At 27.6% G+C, this 20,819-nt stretch overlaps 1 protein-coding gene and 1 long non-coding RNA gene across 6 annotated transcripts in view; one reads left to right on the top strand and one right to left on the bottom strand.

Moving 5' to 3' along the window:
* The window catches only part of LOC107457337 (uncharacterized), a 41,143-nt gene extending 22,573 nt beyond the window's left edge, over positions 1–18,570 (top strand). Inside the window, exons 2-3 of the long non-coding RNA XR_001585822.3 lie at positions 6,637–6,882; positions 18,069–18,570. This is a non-coding gene — a long non-coding RNA (uncharacterized lncRNA). The remainder of the gene's footprint in view (positions 1–6,636; positions 6,883–18,068) is intronic.
* Positions 1–20,819, bottom strand: part of LOC107454859 (cytotoxic granule associated RNA binding protein TIA1-like) — a 975,013-nt gene that overhangs the window by 340,589 nt on the left and 613,605 nt on the right. The gene's annotated exons all lie outside the window — the stretch shown is intronic.

Genomic DNA, 20,819 nt, shown 5'->3' with positions numbered 1-20,819 from the left:
TTTTAATGAAATGATGCAACTATAAACCATGCAATCATCACATTTAAATTTTTTAAAAAAAGGTGCCGGGCTTTATACTTTATCGAGGTAAATGATTATTCAGAGCAAACTTCAAATTGAGTACAGCAAATTATTATTGAAGTTTCAAATTGTAACATTATGTTAATAATGAATATAAAACAGATAAAGAATTGGTCAAAAATTCGAAAAAATAGTTTGAAATTTGTGAAGTAAAAATTAAGTCCCCTTAAGTTTCTTACTGTTAAAGTGTCAAAAAAAATGTATAATTGCATGCAAAGTATTATGAAATAGGTAAGAAACCTTATTAAATAACAAAACAAAATTAAATACAACTGTAAATTTATAACTGATTTAATAACATGTTCCGTTTATAGAGTTTCAGATACTATAACAATTATGTGCATGAGTTTAATTTAAATTTAAAAATTTCCTTGTTATACACAACTATTTTTCTGTTTTCTGAAAAAAAATATTACCAGAAAAAAGCAATAAATACGAAGCGTTTTGAGAATTACGCTTCCTTTAAGAATTAAAATGTAGGCTGATTAGTAACATTCCTTTTTAGCATTTTCCTTAACTCAATAGTGATTAATATAAATGCATCTACTGTAGGTCCAAGTAATGGGTTTTTAAATGCAATTCTATGTTAATTTGGTGACAAGTTAATATTATATATTTTTTAAGATACATAATATCGAATAATTTTTATGCAATTAAAGATTTTATTTGATATATAAATATTTATAATGCTGAATCTGTATTTCTGAATGTTGTATTTAATTATTAAAAATCGTAATTAAATGTAATTAAGTTTGGATTTCGGTAAATCCTTATGTAGCTTGATTTCTATTAAATATTTGGACTTCAAAAATAAAACTGTCAAATTTTTAGATAAATGCAGTCAACCCTTTTCTATTTTTACTGACATCACTGTGAATATATGTTTATAATTGGATATTTTTTGGATACTTATTAAAAAAAAATTTATTTTTCTAACTTTTTTTTTGAGTTATCCAAAAATAGCTACCAAAAATACTACTTGAAAGATACTATTCATAATTTCTAGTCTACTTTCACATCTAAAGAATTTTCATGAGTTGAACAGAATCCATTAAAAATGTATAAATTCGTTAAAAACAGAATATTCTCTGATAAAGTTATTTATAGAGCTTTGTCTTTATACATTTAAAGAAATTGTAAGATCTACACATATATTGCTGTCGATTGATAAACATATTCTTACAAAAAGGAATCTTTAAATTATCCACAGAAATTTTTTTCCTGTACTGACAAAGCGTTTATGATTTATTCATATTTTTTGACAGTTTTAATGATTATTGGACACATAAAATTTTAAAATTCAATATAAATTTAGTCTATAAGCATTTAAACTAATGGTTGTTTTAATAAAGAATGAAATATCTATAATAAAAGAAGTCAGCAAGTTTAAATAATTCTGCTCTTAAAGAATTCTATGATTTTGAATGCGGATGGAAAATAGCATTTGCTTAGAAACTAAATGTGAGCATTGCGTGCAATCCTTAATATGAAATGTGCTCTTCCTCCACAATACTTATCAAGTTGAACAAACAAAAAGGAATGTTACTTTTAAACTCAAATTATTTTCCTTTTTTATTCAAAAAGTAAATTCTATGAGATTCTTCTGAGTTAGCGTGTATATTTACTTATTATGATTGCCTCATAGTTATTACACATTAAATTATTTGGTAAAGCTTGTTAAGCATATTATGTCTCACGGACCTAAATGGTTTTTAATACTTTAATAAAAAGAGATTTTAAATTGAATGTTTGAATAGCTGTTTTAAATTATTTATGTAATTAAAATATTTATGTTATTAAAAGTTTCCTAAAACATTCATTTTTAGCTCATTAAAGAATAATAAATATGTACACTGCACAAAATAAAAAACAGACTACTTTAATGGGATTTCTTTAAACGGGCAAACTAAAATGCAATATTGATAGAGGCTAACATTATTTAGCATAGATGATATTTTAAATTAAGAAATCAGACAATACTTTTTTCTGAATAAATTTAAATTTCCTTTGGTGAATAATTTAAATTCTATAGAAAACTCCAGTTCACACTCTAGAAAGTAGTCCTGATAAAAAATCGGATAAAATTTCCTTATTACAATTTAAATTTTTACTTCGCTTGCCACAAGTTCAAAACTATTTAAAAAATATTAACTATTTTCAAAACTGTCTGATCTAATTTCTGCAAAATGTAATTCTCTAAAATTTTTTTATTGTTTTTTATATTATATAATTTATAGTGGTCAAAAAACTTTATTTCAAAGAAATGTTTATTTCATTATTAAAAGCTGGGTCTCAAATAAAGTTTAAAAAAATTTGAACAAAAAATGCAGAATAGGTTTTGAGAAATATAGTTTAAAAAAGTCGTATCTTAAAACTTAGACTTCTCAAGACATATTAATCTGTTTTAACTCAGATTTCGGATTTTTATCTCTTAAATATGTCTAAATGTTTATGTTCCTTGCAACTTGAAACATTTTGACCAAAAATAAATAACAAATAAATAATAATGAAATATACACATATATAAAGATTACACATAATAATAACAAATAATAGCATAAAAATAATATAAAGGTTTCATAAAATAATTCGTTCAAAATGTTTGATACTCTAAAATAGATATAGAAAAATGGGCAGATAATGTTTTCTCCACTCAACTGAAAAAATTATTAAAACAAAATAATCGCTGTTCAAGAATCCGCTTTTTATTTGTATTCAAGGAAAGTTGGTTTTTTGGTCGTATCTTAAAATGTTGCCCTCGTGTGGAAAAATTAGACAATCCGGTCACTAGAGCAAATTATTTTTACATTTTGCAAACAGCAAGAAAAATGATTTCAAAGTTATTATATTTATAATGATTTTGTTTAAATGAAATAAAACAAATTAATATCTTAATTTGTGGGAAAAAAACATTTTTTTAACTTGTTTCTTAAATTGTCATAAGCAAATAGTGCATCGTGAACAAAATTTCCTTGACGATAAATATAATTTTACTAACTTTTAAATCTAAATTTTTCAAATTTTCTATATTATTTCATGGTTGTCTTACATTAATATTGTGTTCCTTAAAATTAGTGTTTTTTTTAATATTTTAATTAACTCCAACATAAAAATAAGTAACTGGATTGTCACATACTAAGACAAATCGGTCATTTATTTAGAAATGACATTTAAAGAACATGAAAATTATTTAATTTTTGTGAAAAAACGTCTTTCAGTTTACGAAAACAACAATAATTTATACCTAATTTTCTTTACTTGCTATGTTAATTTGGTATTTTCAGAATAGGTTTATTATAAGACTTTGTATTGAGATTCTGAAAACTTTTTTGACGTCCAAAATTACTAAAATCACATAGATTACGTAGAAAAGTAGCAATACGTAGGGAAGTGCAAAAAACTTCATATCATTTTTATTTTAGTATTAAAATTTTCCCTAAGGAAAATGTAAAGTTTTGATTAAAATTTGAAATTTAAAACGTTAGATCGTGGAAATAAAATATTTATATATAAATAGTATTAATAGTTCATTTTAAAAATATGAGAATAGGGTTTGGGAACAATACATCTCTGGTCGATGTGCCCTGCTCTTAGGAGCTGCCCAATCTCTAAGACTAATTCTGAAATATGAGAATTTCGCATAGAAAATTTCATCTTCAACATAAAATCGAAATTACTTAATTATATAATTCAATTGATTATGGTCATATGCGCTCTTGTCATATGCGTTCTAATTGATTATGGTCTTATGCGTTTTATAAGACTTTTTCTACTATAAAGATCTAGAAACTAAAACTGGAATATTTTACATAAGATACAAATATTTTTAAAGCTTTTCGAAATATATATTCGAAAAAAAGTATTTCGAATGTATGATCCATTCTTTTAACATAAATTCTTTCTGACGAAAAATCACAAATATTTTTCTCTTAACTTCTTAAATAAAAATTACAATTGCAATTCTATATTTTACACTGACTTTAAAAAAGAAAAAAAGCTATCTTTTAAACTTATAATAAAATAAAATCTTTTAAGCTTATTTCGTTTTTATAGCTTTCATGCATACATGAAAAATTCTTAATCTCTTTACTAATAAGAATATAAACCCCCGCAAATGAATTTTTTATACAAAATAATGCATAAAAATGGAAGAAATAATCAATAGGTTTAAAACCTGAGGAAATGAGCTATGTGATAGAGACGATATATATATATATCGCAAAAAGCATTTCAAGTGTGTATGTGTGTATTTGTAGCTGGTTTGAATGCTTGAAGAAAATTCTTCGTCTACAGTTTCAAATGCCGTATTACTCCAGAGACATTTTGGATTGGTTCTTCCACGCATCTTAAGTGTGGAAATATTCACAGACGCAGCTTTTCCTTAATTTGCCTAAATGTCTATTTCAGCAAGGAGAAATCAAAACTGATATTAAAAAAAGAGGGTTTGGCTTCAAGCGAATATTTACGCTCTTGGGGGAATGTGACAGCTCAATTAATAATGTATCTACTCTCTTTCATATCGTTCGCAAATTTATGCTTTTGCGTTCTTTTTATGGAGTCTTCAATTTATTAAGTTAACATCATCTTCCAGATCATTGTCGGTTAGCGGGCATACGGATGCAGCAAAATATAACAGAGTAAGGAATCTTTGCGAGTTATATTTCTGGTACACGTTAACAGAAGCTCGTAAATATTTGATGAAGAATATATATTCACGAAAACTAAAATATATGAAAGTCTCAAAGAAAGAAGAATTTCCCATGAAAGTCTAATTGTGTGTTCTCGCTTCCCTATAATCATTCTTTCTTTTATATCAAGCTTTCTCTATTATATAACAAGAATTTTCTTCAAATCAAAATTTTCTTGTATTCAAATTATAAACTTTCTCAATTACTCATGAACTAGGATTTCAAATAAATTTTAATATACTTTAAAAATTTCAAACGATTTGCATGGGATTGTTCTGTATAAGAATTACACTATATATTGTAACAAAAAGTATGAGACAACTGAGAGATTTCTTGCCATATTATTTCAAGGAATAAATATTGATACACTAGTTATTATAAATTAAAGAGAAATTACAAATACTGTGATAACCTTCCTGTTACAACTCATTGTAATATATATTTAACAGCCTCAATTTTGCTGTTACATAAGCACTGAACTTTTGGCTATGTCCGTAGAATAAGTCGTCATGAAAACAGAAGAGTCAATCCACCCATTTAGAAGAAAGACTTAGCTGAATTATAGTTCCAACTGTCCACGTCAGAGGAGGATCAAGGATCCGCAGTGAATAAGCTGCGTTAGAATAAGAGCTCACCTATTTGGTTTCAAGTGTGGGAACACTGGTAAAGAGTTTGGAGAGGTGGTTGTTTGGAACTAAAAATAATTGTGCAATTAAAGAATTAATTTATTCGAAGATAGTTTATTGCAAAAAATGATTTTTCATAATTTTAGAATTTTTAGTTTAATGATTTAATTTAATTTAATGAATTTAATGATTAGGATTTTTAAATAATGATCGAAATAATTTTTAATTATAAAGTATAGAAATTTTTACGCATTTAAACAATGTAATTTTAAATGTAAAAATGCAAAAATGCATTCACACCATTGCCCTAGTTAAGTTTTTTTTAAAAAAAATTTCCTTGCTATTCTTTCTAGATTCTGAGCAGCTCAATAAATGTTGTGATTATAAAATTCTAGTTCCAATCTCATTTTATATTGTTTTAACTCATTTATTTTCTCCACCATGTAGCTTTATTTAAAAATAGTTTTTTCATTCTAGAGAATTTCGATATACGCTTTTGTACTGCCTAACCGAGTAAAGTTATTATAATCTTGCATGCGCTCGTATGATGGTTAGTTATTATAATCTCAATGCACTCATTGTAATTCGATTGTGTTTACAATTTGTTGACTAAATACACATTTATGTCTTTTGAAGTTTGTTTTTAAATTAATTATGAATACTTTCGTTTACAGTTTTGTGTAAAAAGTGTTTATTTATGTATACATGTAGAATATTTTTATTTTCCCTCTAAAAAAAACACAGTAATTTTTTTAAGTCAAGTCTATTTAAATCCTTGATCCCCGCTTTTAATAAGTGAACTATATTTGATAAATACTATTTCATTTGCGTGGAAAAATTTTAATATCATGTTTATTAATGTTTCAATAAGTAAGCATACAATTAAAACAATTTTGCTGGTTTTGATCAATTTGTAGAATTTTTCACTTTTTCTTGGAAGCAATTTGTTTAATAACATGATGTCTTGTTTAATAACATGAAAATACTTTACGCTTACTAACTTTCTGTAAGTCTAGAAGTCTTAAGTAAATAAGAACATAATATAAGAAATTTTTAACGGAATTTTTCAAATGGTAAAAGATAAATACACTTGAGAAATTGGTTGTGAATTTCCCTCTATTTCAGAATAATCTTTTCCAGTAATATAATAATTTTTTTTGAAAAACTTAAGTGATTTTTTTTTACATAAGGAATATATTTTTTACTCGTAACTATAAATTTTCCTTATTTTCATATTTAAGGGACATTTTGCTGATGGCAAATGAAGGTACGAAAATGAGAATGGTAAACGAAGATTTTAAGAGAATGCCATTGTTTCTGAAAAGTGAATCTCTAAATGAGCGGAAAAGAGAAAACTTCATATAATTATTTTTTCAATAGTTGAATCTATTCATTTAATTAATTGATTTATCTCCAGGATAAAGTTGAATGAAATTTAGTACACCTCTCATAGATATATATATATATAGCTTATTACAAATTTAAAGGTAAGTTGCCTTTTTACTTCAAATCTATGTTGGTATAAAACGTAAGAGCGCATAGTTTTGCGTGTCCTTTTCATAATGATGTGATCCAAATAAGCTGTGCCGGAATTGTCCGGAGTCTTGTCCATTCCCCTCCCGTAGGGAGAGTGGACGTCAACTGTTAACAATACCAGCCTACCTTTAATAAACCTGTTTAGAACGTCTGATGGATATATATATATATATATATATATATATATATAAGACAATTATGAATGAATTAAAAATAATAGAAAGTTCCTTGACACAAAACTTGGGTTGCGCACTTAGAATTGGGTGAACGGTCAAAATCATTGTCATATTTAAAAAGTTTAAAAACAATTTTATTATTAATTAGGAAAATTGAGAGAACCCCACCTTCCTTCTTTTATAAATAAATTATTTTGTGTAAAACAAATATTGAGATAACAAACATTTAATTGCAATGCAAAATATTTTCTAACAATTTTTATATCGCTAGAAGAAGTAAGATTAAATATACATTAGAAATACAAGTATCTAGCTCATGCTGTTTAAACAAACCAGATCCAGTTAGCCAGATCTTGTAACAATGCTGCTTACATTTTAAAAACTCCTAATTCGGATATTATTATTTTCGTTTATTTTTTACAAATTTTTTTTTCTTCCAGCATAATCAGAATAAAAACAGTTATTTTTGAATAAAAAGTCACATGGAAACAATAAATTGGATTATTAAAGAAGTTGCCGGTCAAACCATTGTGAAAAATTAAAACAGTTGCCATTGAATATTAAGGAGTTGGCTTTGAATTAAGGAACTTCTCAAATATTTAATAATATACGAGTATCTTACCAAATTTCTGCTATCAAGTTATTATTAAACGAAATTCTAGAATTAAACAGAAGCGAATGTTAAATGAAAATCAAAGAAGAAGATTTTTTCCCCGTTTGAAGATCCGCATTCTATTACCGCGAAAACTGAAATGGAAAGAAAACATTTTTTAAGGACGCTAATCAGAATTTAAAACAGAAATATAAAAATTTTCTGAACGTTTTATGTCGAAAATTTGCATTTGTTCACGATAAAAGTTGAACGGTATGGTGGATCTTATGGTATTGGCATTAAAACGGGGAATTTGACTAGATACTAATTTGCATACAAATTAGAACACCATGCAATTCTGTAAAATGCTAGTAATAGATCAGTAAAAAGATAAAATCAAAAGTATCATTTCCAGAATATGCATAGGTCCCCACATGTATTTAAAAGTTTATGGAAAAGTTAGTTCAATCTATAAACGAGATTTTATATAATCATTTCATGATAGCACTCCAAATGTCGCTATTATTGAATGGTGTCCAAATTATTTTTATGTTTAAGCACATGTTGTCCATGGAAGTTACTATATAGTCAATGAGAAGTTTTCTTTCTTCTTAAAAATTATATTGTAGCAAGATGTTTTTACTAATGACCTCTATTGAAAGCACAAAATAGTGACTCTCAAGTAATGAAGTTTCGGATTGTTTACTGTTAGACATTTGTCTGAAAAAATGGTTAAATAACAATTTATTGAATGGTTATTTTAACATATAGTCAAAATAGTCAAATAACCTTAAATTAAATGGTAACCAAACTGGTAAGTTTGAGAAAAACTGTTTATTTACTGCTTTCACCTAATACAGTTAAACAATCAGAATTTTATCGCCCCAACTAAAACCACCTAATGAAGCTACTTAGTTCTTTACAACTGCGTGCATACCATAGCCGAGCGGGAATTACCTATTAATCTCATGACTGTTAAAACTGGAGTTCGAGTCCTAGTGTTGACACCACAATATTCTCTTCAACGCATGGCGAATTTCCAGTGTCCAGCACACTCCAAAGCCTTACGAAAAGCCGAGCTCCTGTATGTAGATAAATAAGATTTTCTTTTCTTTACGATTTTGAAAAATGCTTGTTGAAATGTTTAAAAAACCACTAAGGAAAAAAATATGCTTTACCGTAAAATTTACGGTAAATCGGTTGGACAAACAGCTGCCACCTATTTTACTATAATTTTAGAATACAAATTTTCTGTATGGAGAGGTAATTAAGAAACGATGTGGCTATGGATTCACATCATTCAACTGATTCATATATCTGTCAGCCACTCTCTAGAAACAGCGTTCAACAAATTAGAATTCCCTTTCAGGGAAAAATTAATATTATTAAGTAACTGTCGATTTCAAAATTCATATTTCAATTTTTATGAGCGATTAGAATAAAAAAAGCCGTTTATTTGAAATTGATTATAAAAAATAACGACATATATTTTGAAATATCTATTTGCACAAAATATTGAAATTGTTTAAAACTACAAATCACTCACAAAGTCGCACATACATGACAAAATTGCTCTTTAATAAATATTCATGAACTAGGAGACTACTACGCTTGGTACATAAAATTTTATCGCATTTTTTATAAGTTTACCTTGTAACTAAGCTAAATAAATTTTTAATTAAAAGATATCTGTTTAATAATTCATTTATTAATTGGTTGCTTCTAATAACGCTTGAACAGAGCTTGCTAGCTACTGGCCTTGAGAATCGAGGCAGAAAGGTGTGAGCTTTGATAAGAGTTTATCACTAGAGTGAAGGTGGGGCTTAGCTCTGAACCCCAACTGGATCAATGACAACACTACTCATTTTATTTTATTTTATAACCGACCTTCAACAAGCGACCCAATTCTGAGTTAATGACTATAAATTTCAACTCCATAGCCTTTAAATTTTAAACCCAATCCCGAAGACAACTGAACTCCTGAATCAAGCATTGCGAAAAATTAACCTTCGTGGAAGATTTCTTGACAGAACTAACCCACAATTGCGTTACATGGAGAGGAGAACCGCAAAAACCTACCAAGATTAGACCGACGGCAAGGAGACTCTAACCCATAATCAGTCTACCACTGAGGATATTTTACGTTAGCACTGTGGTTGCTTGGAGCTTATTGCAGAATTCATATCGACCAGTCATCGCTGGAATTCGAACATGGGTGAGAAGAACACTCTATTCCTTGAGCTACCGTGGCTTCAGTGCTACTCAATACGCGAGGACATAGATATGAAAGGAAATTTTCTCTAGATCCCTATACTACTGTTATTGCTTAATACCCATTTTTAGATTACACAGATTTTGTGAGCATGTATGCCAAATGTACACGGTTGGCTGCTTCGAGTATCGAAAATCAGCCCCTCTGCTCTGGATGTCCAAAATTCTGACCACTGGGCTATCACGACCCTCATTTATAAATGAACTTTAATTGTCATATATTTATTAGAGTGATATACTTGTTTACATAATTATCAATAATCGTTTAAGTAATTTTCATCTGATTCAATTCAGTAGAATTTGCATTTTTTATTTATTTTTATTTTCCTTTTTTAATATTCAGGACGTAACCGTCACCTCAATGGGGTCTTAGTAGAGCAAATGATTCTAACTCCGAATCCTGTCAAAAAAAATAGGACTCTTAAAAAACATTTTTCTGCATGCATTACATTAATTTCTATATTATAGGTTTAAGCAAAGATTAAAATGTACTTTTGTAATTTGAGAAAATATTCTACAAATATTTGAAAACGAATATTGTCAAAATTTTTGTTCTGGATGATGTTTAACATAAAAACATTGATTTATCTTAAATTCTAACTCAAGTGTTAGAACCAGAAATATAACTCACCTATATTATCTGTAGTTAAATCACTTTATTTGATGTACTTAATTTCTAAAGGTGATTTAGATCCAAAATTATCAGAGATCAGTTAAGGACAGCAACGCGATTCCATTCATTTGAAACTTCAGATCTATGAATTTAATTTGAATCGAACTCCTCCAGTAAAATTTTATACACGAGTTTTAAAACAATCAATTCTTTAACGATGAAAGCAGAGTTGTCAGAATTACTCATCCGAAGTAGTAACTGAAGTACACAACTAAGTAACACATTTTATGAAGCTCAGTTCTGTTATAAAACTTATTGCTATTACAATTTATGTAATGTATACTACTTTTAGCTAACTTACGTTGTTAAAGCTTAGATAATTAATAAGATTGATTTTTAAAGTTTCATGTAGTAGTTTATTTTATTTTTAAACACTGAAATAAGAAACTCTGAATAATAATTTTGTTTTGCGCTTTTAATCTACCGAAATTGAACGGCGGTCAAGCATAACTCTGGTTAAATCTTATTCTCGGTTAAAAGAGAATCAAATATAGTAGTGAATGGTTTTGATGTATCGTGATGTGAAAATAAAAGAGTAAATACATTTTATTTAGATATTATAACAATCTACTTCTAAAGTGGCAGTAAAAGACAAAAAGTATATAATTGCCTCATTTGATTGAAATGATCTACCATGCGTGGCAGAATAAACGCAAACTGAAAATGAAAGATGCATCTAGAGAAAATTAGAGGAATCTTTACACATTTTGTTAAACATGAAAATAATGTCTGGTAGGACCATTCAAATTTTGTGATTATTAGTTCAGTTTAAGCATTTCAAGAAATTCTATTTCCTTTTTTAAATCTTTAATTACTTATGTCTTATCCTAATCAGACTTTAATTATATATTCCTAATCAGAAATTAAAATTGGAATTGATACTTTTTGTTTATAAAATTTTAATTAGTGTTATAAATTATTTTTCGCCAGACACTTTGATACATTTTTGGACATGGAGTCAAAAAATAGAAGTCCTTAAGCATGAAAATCTTAGTTCTTTTTATAGTTTTCAGTAATTTCCTATTGAATCAAAATTTCTGTTGATTTTAGAACTGTATTTTAAACTATAAGGCAGCGTTTCAAGTTAAGCTTAAATTATTTTAAGCAATAAAATACTCCCGCTTTTAAATAACCAATAAAAATCAGTTAAGAAAAATTTGTGAATGAAATTATTCATTTTTTACTTATGGGTATAAAGAGACATTAAATAGGATTCTCAGAACTTGGGAAAATAACAACATACTTTAAAATTTGCTCTTGAAAAAAATGTGTTTTAAATTTTACAGTGTTCTGCTGTAAAACTACTCGCCTGATTAATTAATAATGAAAAAGAATTTGGCAAAATTTCAGGATAATTTAAAAATTCTTTTAAATTACATACATGTTTGACCAAACTTTTCTAAAAAAAAATTCTAAAGAAAAGAAAGCTTGATAATGATTTAAATAACACATTTTCTCCATTAAATATTTGGAAGAGGACATATTTATTATCATATATTATCATACATCATAAATTATCCCATTAAAGGATATTTCAATTTATAATATTTAGAAATAAGCCTAAATGATGATCAATCTTCAATGCAACACTTATCAGGTTTTATTTTTGCAAATTTCTCTCCAAAAATAAAATAAAAATGCAGTTTTTAAAATATTCCTATTTCTTTCTCATATATTTCATTTATTTATTTTGTCTCAGTGTTATCATAAAAGCTTAAGAAATCTGTCATTCATTTTTATAACACTGAAAACGTTTCAGAATTCTTCATAAAACTAAGCAGTTTTTTGGAGTATTAAGATTAATGTATCTTTATTCGGGGTCCTCTTTTTAAATAGCATGATATTACGGGCATGAAGAAAAGAGCAAAATTAATAGCACAGTATTAAAAATGTATCACAAAATCTGCCATTTAAGTTTCACTTTTCGGTTCTTAGCTGTTAATTCAGGTAGAATGTCACCTCACGTTTGACAAATCTGATAGTTTCGTTAATCCAGATTCTGTTATTTCATTAATCTGTCATTTTGAAAATAAATTACGCTCTTTAAAACATTTTCGATATTTTGGTTTGAGCATTTATTATTTATTTTAAATGTTATAAACAAGCGTTTACTAATTTATTACAAGAATTTTTTATTCAAAATAATAAAATCAGAAAATAATTTCAGTTTTATTATTAAAAAATATTATCATTAAATGTATCAAACATTTTTTAATTTATACGCATTTTTAGATCATCCAAATTTTTTTGAGAAAGAAAAATTAAATGTCGGGTATAGAAAAAAATGATTTTTAAAACTATTTTTCTTTTAAAGTATGAAATTTGATATCTTTCGTTATAAAACTATTCTTGCGCTTGTTATGATAACAAAGCATTTTCTCATAAATTTAATTAATAAAAAAAAGCATCAATACTTTTATAACTTTATGGAAATACCATCGCATTTCATTCAATTTATATTCACACTGTAAAAAAAAGTATGATCAAAACTTTCACAATATGTTTGATTGTTTTGATGTTCCTACGTTCGATTGTTATAATGTTTGACCAGAATATGTTTGACTTTTGTTTTGATATTCCGCAGAGAAAGAAACTTACCAATTTTCTGGCTCTATGGGAACATCAAAAATCTCGAAAAGTTTTACTTTAAGTATTAGTTTGAATAAAATATATTTTGGTTTTATATAGCAGAATTATGTTATTTTTCTTCATAGAAATTTCATCACCATACAGTATGACAGTTTAGCCAGATTTCTTTTCTTCCATGTACGTTGATTAAAGTATATACACAAACATAAAATAGAAATCAATAATTTTAATCAATCCTTCATTTTGGTCACAGTTTCATGAGCCCACCAGAGCCCTTTTGCATTAAATCAGTTGTTTTTGGCCCCAAACATGCTTTACGTAAAAGATTTAATGTGATTTTAAAAAAATCACATTATTGAAGGGAAAAAAATGAAGCAATGGTGTTTTTTCTGGATACTTTTCTTAAAATTCAGACTCAACAGTTCTAGTTTTTCAGCTCTATTCTTAGCAACTATAATAGACATATGATGGAATTATCACAGTCAGTGGTACTTCTCTCTCTTGACTATTGAGATATCTTTCTCCTAAGAGAGATTTAACGTGCACCTTGGGGGGCTGCATATACGCATCTGTTGTTTAACTGCTAGAATTATCTGATACTGGTGTCTCCAAAGACTGCATTATTGCTATGAAAAATAAGTTTGTGGGTTTTTGCGATAGGCAGCGTCGATGATATATTACATTAAAGGGTCGTGTTATTTCCATGGATTCCGGTCTGTGCTGAGATCATAAAAGCTGGTGGAAGTATGATGATTGTTAGTGTGCTTAAAATGTTTCAAAGGATGTCTCTACTTTAAGTCTTAGATATCGAGAATATTCCGGTGAAGAAAAGTACCATTAAAACTGTGTAAGGATTGATTCAGAAACAGTGTCGTAAAATATGAACGCATTGGGTTACGTTTAAAAGAGAAATAGTGTTGTTTTTCAATTGTTAAGGTAAAAAAATGCAAAAGGACTTGGCAAGAAAGGCAAACTGGCGATAAATTAAAGACAAATAATCACAAATTTACTATGAAATAGCAATTTGGAATAATAGGGAAAATATTTAAAAGTTGGAAGTTAGTCAGCAATTCTGTTTTTTTTTTCGATTGTTGTTTTAGATTAAAAAAACCAAAGATATGGGTATGTCCTCGTGACATAGACAGTTGGTGCAAGTACTAGTAGTATCAAGCTTTAGAAAAAAACTATGAAAAAATACTCAAGGTTTACCTGAGAAAGTTATGGTGTCCAAATAGCTAACATACATTAAACTGTGGAATCACGATTTATTGCTTGCATGGAAGAACATAAATTCAAAAGTAAAGCTTTAATGGTATTATGTGGCAAACCTTGCCAAAGGATGCTAATAGAAATCTCTGTAGTTTTGGATTTCATGAGAAATTTCTCTATGCATGGTTCACTATCTTTTTCACAAGATTACATGAATGAGCCACATGGTTTACTACCAGTGTTAAAGTTATTTGGAATAGACTATAGAGATATTTTCAGTCCAAGAGAAATGGCCAGACTTTGAATTCTTCTCCCTGATATTTCTTACTCTCTAGAAAAACATGAAGAAAAAAATTGTTATATGTTTCCAAAAGGCATACATTTTTGAAAAGCAAACAGAATAGGTAAGCGACTGCTTCAAATTTTTTAATGTGTATGTTTTATAACTTAAGTTCTTGTACTAAAATATTTTTTGTTATTAGTTACACTAGCGTACAAAAGTCTTTGATCAAACTCAATGTTATAGATTGTTGCTTGGAAATGTAATAAATAATGTATAATTTTTTTCCTAACCATTCTTAATATGCTTATCAACCAGAAAGCAAAGTTTGCGCTTTGAAAGTCACTTTAAATCAAATGCAATTTTCATATCAGTCGGGTATTTGTTTTTCGAGAAGTGATTTTCTTACATCTAAGAATTGGATGAAAATGCAATTAAAAGATACAATTTTAACAAATAAGCATAAGTTTTGCATTTTATTTACGGAAATCGTGATTATAACATTAATTTATTATTGACATTTATTTTTGAAGAATTAGTTCTGACAAGACTCAAATATTATAAAAAAGGAAATATTGAACTGAACTGAGTGGAAAGATTTAAATTTAATCCAAAGATCACACTTTCCATTAAATTGCAAAAGAAATAAAAATTCTGAAAATCAAGTGTAAGATATATGTTGGCCTGACTAAATAAAACGAAAATCATCTCTAAAAAAAGGAAAAAAAAAGAAAAAGAAAGAACATTGAGAATCCTGTATTTATATCTCAAAAGTATTTAACTCAACTAGAAAAGGCAGATAACTTTTATTTGCTTCTCTAGCATCATTAACAAATCATTAAGTTTTTCTTTCATTATTGGCTTAATCTAAATCAATAATTTTAAAATCAAACTAAAGTAAGTAACTGAATTTTAATAAAATTTAAGGTATGTTAATTTGAGAGCAGTCTTGTGGACTTCACTATATATTTTAACGTTTGACTGATTCTATGCAGAGGTGGTAATTTATGAAGAAAGCACAGTGCTTTAATTGAGTCTTACTTCCTAAATAACGTTTAAAATGTAATTATACCTTTATATCCTCAAACAATACCTAATTGGTGATCAAAGGGTTTCTAAGATCAATAGGAGATTCTTGACTAAAAATAGAAGCAAATAACTTTGCGTTTATTAATATGAAATTGTTATGAAAGCATTTTATCAGATATCTGCTTTGGTAGAAACGTAAATTAATCGTGTATCCTCAGACTACCCCTGGGACGACTGATGGTATCCTCAAAAAAGACATTCGTGTTTACTTTGTATTCTCCCAATTTCCGAAACAATTTAATTTGCGTAAATTATTCATTGCATAATTCATTGTTGGAGTATTTCTAGAGTTGTTGTAAGAAACAAACCTAGTATTTAGTTTGCATTGTTACCATGGTTATGCACGCACAAGAATAATTAGGGTCCATTTTAACTTCCATAACTAGGGAAATCGATTATTATTAAATGAAAAAGTTGTACCTATTTAAATAAATATTATATCATAAACTTAAATTCAATATTTAATATTTTGTTTTAACGTAGATAATAATAAACATTCTTTCATAGCAATTTGTTTAGAAAAAGAAAAATTATGATTCGTTTTACTAAAGCTATTTAAAGTGACTTATGTTACACTGTTGAAATTTTCGTTCTAAAACTATGGTAATATAACTATCAGCTGTCTGTCCATCTGATTAACTGTAAAGTTTACTGTGAAGAACATTTTATTTCTTTATGGTTTTGAAACCATTTACAAACAGTATAGCTACAAAACCAAGAATGCAAAACTATACGGTTTTTTAACCATTTACAACTGGCATTTTTCAAAAACGTAAAAAAGTATAACTATTTAACTGGACATACTAGCTTGGCTTTTCGTAAGATAATGAGCATTGGAGAGTGCTTGACAATGGAAATTCTTCATGTTCTGAAGGGAATGAGGAAGTATTGTGCTGTTAGCACTATAACTTGAATTCCAGTTCTGCGGGGTCATGAGATTGACAGATAAGCCCGCTCGGCTATGATCTGTACAAAGTTGCAAGGAACTAAGTAGCTTCATTAGGTGGTTCTAGTTTTTGCAACAAAATTCTTGTTGTTTAACCGTATTAGGTGAAAGCAGTTAATAAACTGTTTCTCTCAAACTTAATAGTTTGATTACCATTTTATTTATGGTTATTTGACTCTTTTGATTAAATATAGTAAAATTACTATTCAATAGATTGTTGTTTAACCATTTTTCCGAGAAATTTCTGACATTGGACTAAGGTTTCATCGAGATGACTGTTTCATGATAATCTATAAGCTCTATTCAGCTTTGCTGTTTTCATTCCAAAAATATAGTCAGTGTATTTATTATGTGGCATAACTATATATATATATAACTTTATTATTACTGTAAAACATAATGTACTTAATTTTGCTGAATGATTTATAAAAAGGGTTCTTTCCTATTTATTAGCTTCGTCAAACTAAACATTGCATTTGTTTTTAATTGTTATAATTTGGCCGAAAATAACCTTTAGTAGCACAATGATATATTATTTAATGGCAGAATTATGCAATATAATACTGCTGAGTTTGAATGCGTTAGAACCCTGAATATTATCCAGTAATTTAATAGCTAATGATATATTAATGTCAGAAAAAATAAGAAAATGGTATTGAAAGTTAATTCGATTCGCGAACGACAAACAGGAAAAACTTTTTCAACTTCTTCACTTTTGTTTACGGCAGCATATTATATTGGTTGAGTTGGGTTCGGCAGCTTCTAGAATGAACCTCTTAGTCTTTTCAAAGGTATTTAAAATTTAATAGTTTCTTTTTAAGTGCAATAAAAGTACTGCAAAGATGATGATGTTGTAAAAATATTCAGTGTACTGAATAATTTTGACCTATTATTCAAAACGTTTAGTACTAATTTGGTGATCATGCCTTTATTAAGTTAGTAAATATCATGAATAGTGTTCCTTCTGACAATGAATATTTTGCGCATAGTAGTTAGTTTATTTTTTAAAACGTGTTGTCTAACTGTAAATAATAAATATTGTAGTTAGATCAGAATATACTTGCAAAATAACGTTAAATTAGTTATTCACATGTAACAGGATTTGGAGATATTTCTGAATCGCGATCCGTCACGCCAACTAAAATCGCCGAACCCCAAATGAATTTAAAACAGATAATTTTAAAAAAAAATATGTAGAGGTTTACCCAGAGGAGTTGGTCCCTTCAATTTTATTTTATTTTATTTTATTCACTCATTTTATTTTATTTTATTTTTTTTATTTATTTATTTATTGGATATCTTTTTTTTTTAGTTTACCGCGGATTTCAGACCGGAAGATGTCAAGACTGTGATTATTCTACTGCAGATCACTATACGAAAATTTTCAACAGGAGTTTTCTGCCACAATGATCAAGATTAAAAATAATTGTACCTATACAAAGGAATTTTTCATACAAAAAATAATCTTAAAATGAGTATTCTGCTAATTAAAGCTCTCTTAAAGCGATTATATTTCAGAATGCCTAAAGTTTAATGATATCCGTAAATAATATTTCACATTCAAAATGTTAAGTACTATAAAATAATGCAATATTTTTTTTCAGATATGAAATTTCTGTATTTATATTTTTTCAGATATGATATCTTTTCATACACCACTATCTATACTTTAATGTAAATGACTACTGATGATTAAAAAATGAACAACAATATAGTCTATTTTAAGTTTTATTTATGTTGAATGAAGAACAGTGTTAGCAAGTAGGTACTACTTTTTTCAGCAAATTAATCATTTTTTTTCCAATGCCCACCTGTGTTAACATCCGTCAATTCAGGCATTGTTGGCCTCTCTTTCAGAGGCACCTTATTAGGTGTGCCAACGTCGCTCCCTCAGTGAAGACAGATAGTTTAGAGAAGGAACGAACATCCTTGCCTCGCCCGGGATTCGAACCGAGCACCTTTCTGATGCAAGGACAGTTCCCTGCCCCCTACACAGGTCGGTCGCCTCAAATTAAACAAGGAACAGAGATATTTCAATATCTAAGTATGTTGCACCAACTATGTTGCAGTCGCTAAGGTACTAAATGGAATACAAACTAGCATTTTTTTAAAAAAAGGTTTGAAATCGGGTGGAGTTTTTCACTTCGAGGAGGGTGGACTACTTTTCGGACTTTTTCTCTTGTTTTTTGTGGGTTGCTTCTGGTCTTTTTTATCATTAGTATTGAAAAGGAAATCTGCTCATTGAATTTTATTGTAAAGGTTAATACAATATTTCAAAGCATTTTTAGGTTTCAAATAAAAAATATTTTTTATGCAGCGAATCCATATCTGGGTATTAATGGCTCTCACAAATAGCAACGATTTATAGTATTTAAACAATATATAATTTGTGTATCGAAATTTTTTGATTTTGTTGAAATGTTCATTGAGCAAATTAGAAATGTAAGAATGCATTATATTGTGTTCAGTTATTGTGTGATAAATTGTTTAATACAATTTTCATTAATTAGCTGTTTAATGTATTAAAATATAAAATTTGAATTTAAGAATTATTTTTTATCTAAATATGTTTGTTTATTTACAGTTCCAACAGGGCGTATCTGAGGCATATAAAACCATGAGCTGGTTCGAGATTAATTTAACCAGCCCTAAAAAAAATTATATCAAGTGCTGATTTGGAAATATTTTATTATAGTCTTTTCTTATTTATAAGACTGAAAGAAATAATTCCTCAACATTTCAAAACTAATCATTATGACGCATAAAAAATTTCCTTCGCGTATTTAATTCGTGTCATAAAAGATACTATTAATTTAAATTACATACACTGTTTGCGTATTTTAGGCATATTTTGGCATATAACATTTTATTTTAAAAAAAGTAATAAAAATTATTTGGTAAAGGTTTGAATTATTAAAAAATATTAACAGACAGTCATTTTAATTAATTAAAAATAATGACTAAGTAAAAATGTTTCCCTACACCCCTAATATACATATTTTTAATTAATTTTGCTTTTTTTCATGACGTTTGGTTCATTCTAGGTTTCATGTTCTGCTGTAGGGAAAAATAATATTTAATTATGTTAAATTATTTAAATGTCTTAAGAGTTTAAATCCTAGTGCAATTGAGTGTGCTTGTGGGTTTCAAATCCTTCCTGTTTTTCCGATTGCTATTTGCTCATGAATGCAGGTCACGTGTACTATTTTCTTCCATTGTTAGTGAAAAAATATTTATCCATTTTTTTCAATTATGGGCAGAAATTCAATTATTCAATTATTTTTTAATTATGTTACTGGCTGCTCACAGTGTTTCATCATAGATATCTGTATCTGCATCTGTACTTATTTAAAATATTACTTAATTTCGTTAATTGTTTCATTGCATTAACTACATTATTTTCAAAAATGAATTAGAATTTCAAGCTATTTATGTTTCAATGGTAAAAAGTTTTTATTTTTGGATACATCTTATTAAAAGTATCTTATTAAATCCATTGTTTTATAGTTTGGACAATTAAGTGAAAGGTAAATCCATTTACTTAGTAATCTTTCTCAAAAAGAAAATATGTTTCAAGTAATTTCTAAAATTTTATAATTAAAAAAAAGTTCATATCTGATTTGAACTTTTAAATCTGGTATTGTAATGAAAGAAATTAATCAATTAATTTATTAGTTAATTAATTAATCAAAAAGCATAATGCAATTATTTATATCGATGCATTATTTGCTAGATTTAGAAAAATATAGGAATTGTTCGCAAAATAAAAGCATTACGGATTGATCCTTTTGATCAACGAATCGGAGTTTTACATAAAAAAATTAAATGATTTTTGAGGTAAGCCTTAAGTATTTAAATAGATTAATGCTGAAAGTATTAAAACAATTGCCTAAGGACGTATTTCTTTAAATAAACTTTTCTTTTCTTTTCTTTTTGAGAGAGAGAAATTTTTATTTTTGACCGTTAAACTGATAAGGAATAAAAAGGATTCTCCGCACCATCAGAGCCATTTTAAAGAGTAAATTACTTTTTCCCTTTTTTAAAATATCAAGAGTAATAAAAC

Source organism: Parasteatoda tepidariorum, chromosome X2 (genome assembly GCF_043381705.1).
Source record: "Parasteatoda tepidariorum isolate YZ-2023 chromosome X2, CAS_Ptep_4.0, whole genome shotgun sequence".
Classification (NCBI taxonomy): domain Eukaryota; kingdom Metazoa; phylum Arthropoda; class Arachnida; order Araneae; family Theridiidae; genus Parasteatoda; species Parasteatoda tepidariorum.
The sequence above is the reverse complement of the archived record's forward strand: the minus strand, read 5'-3'. Positions and strand labels throughout refer to the sequence as shown.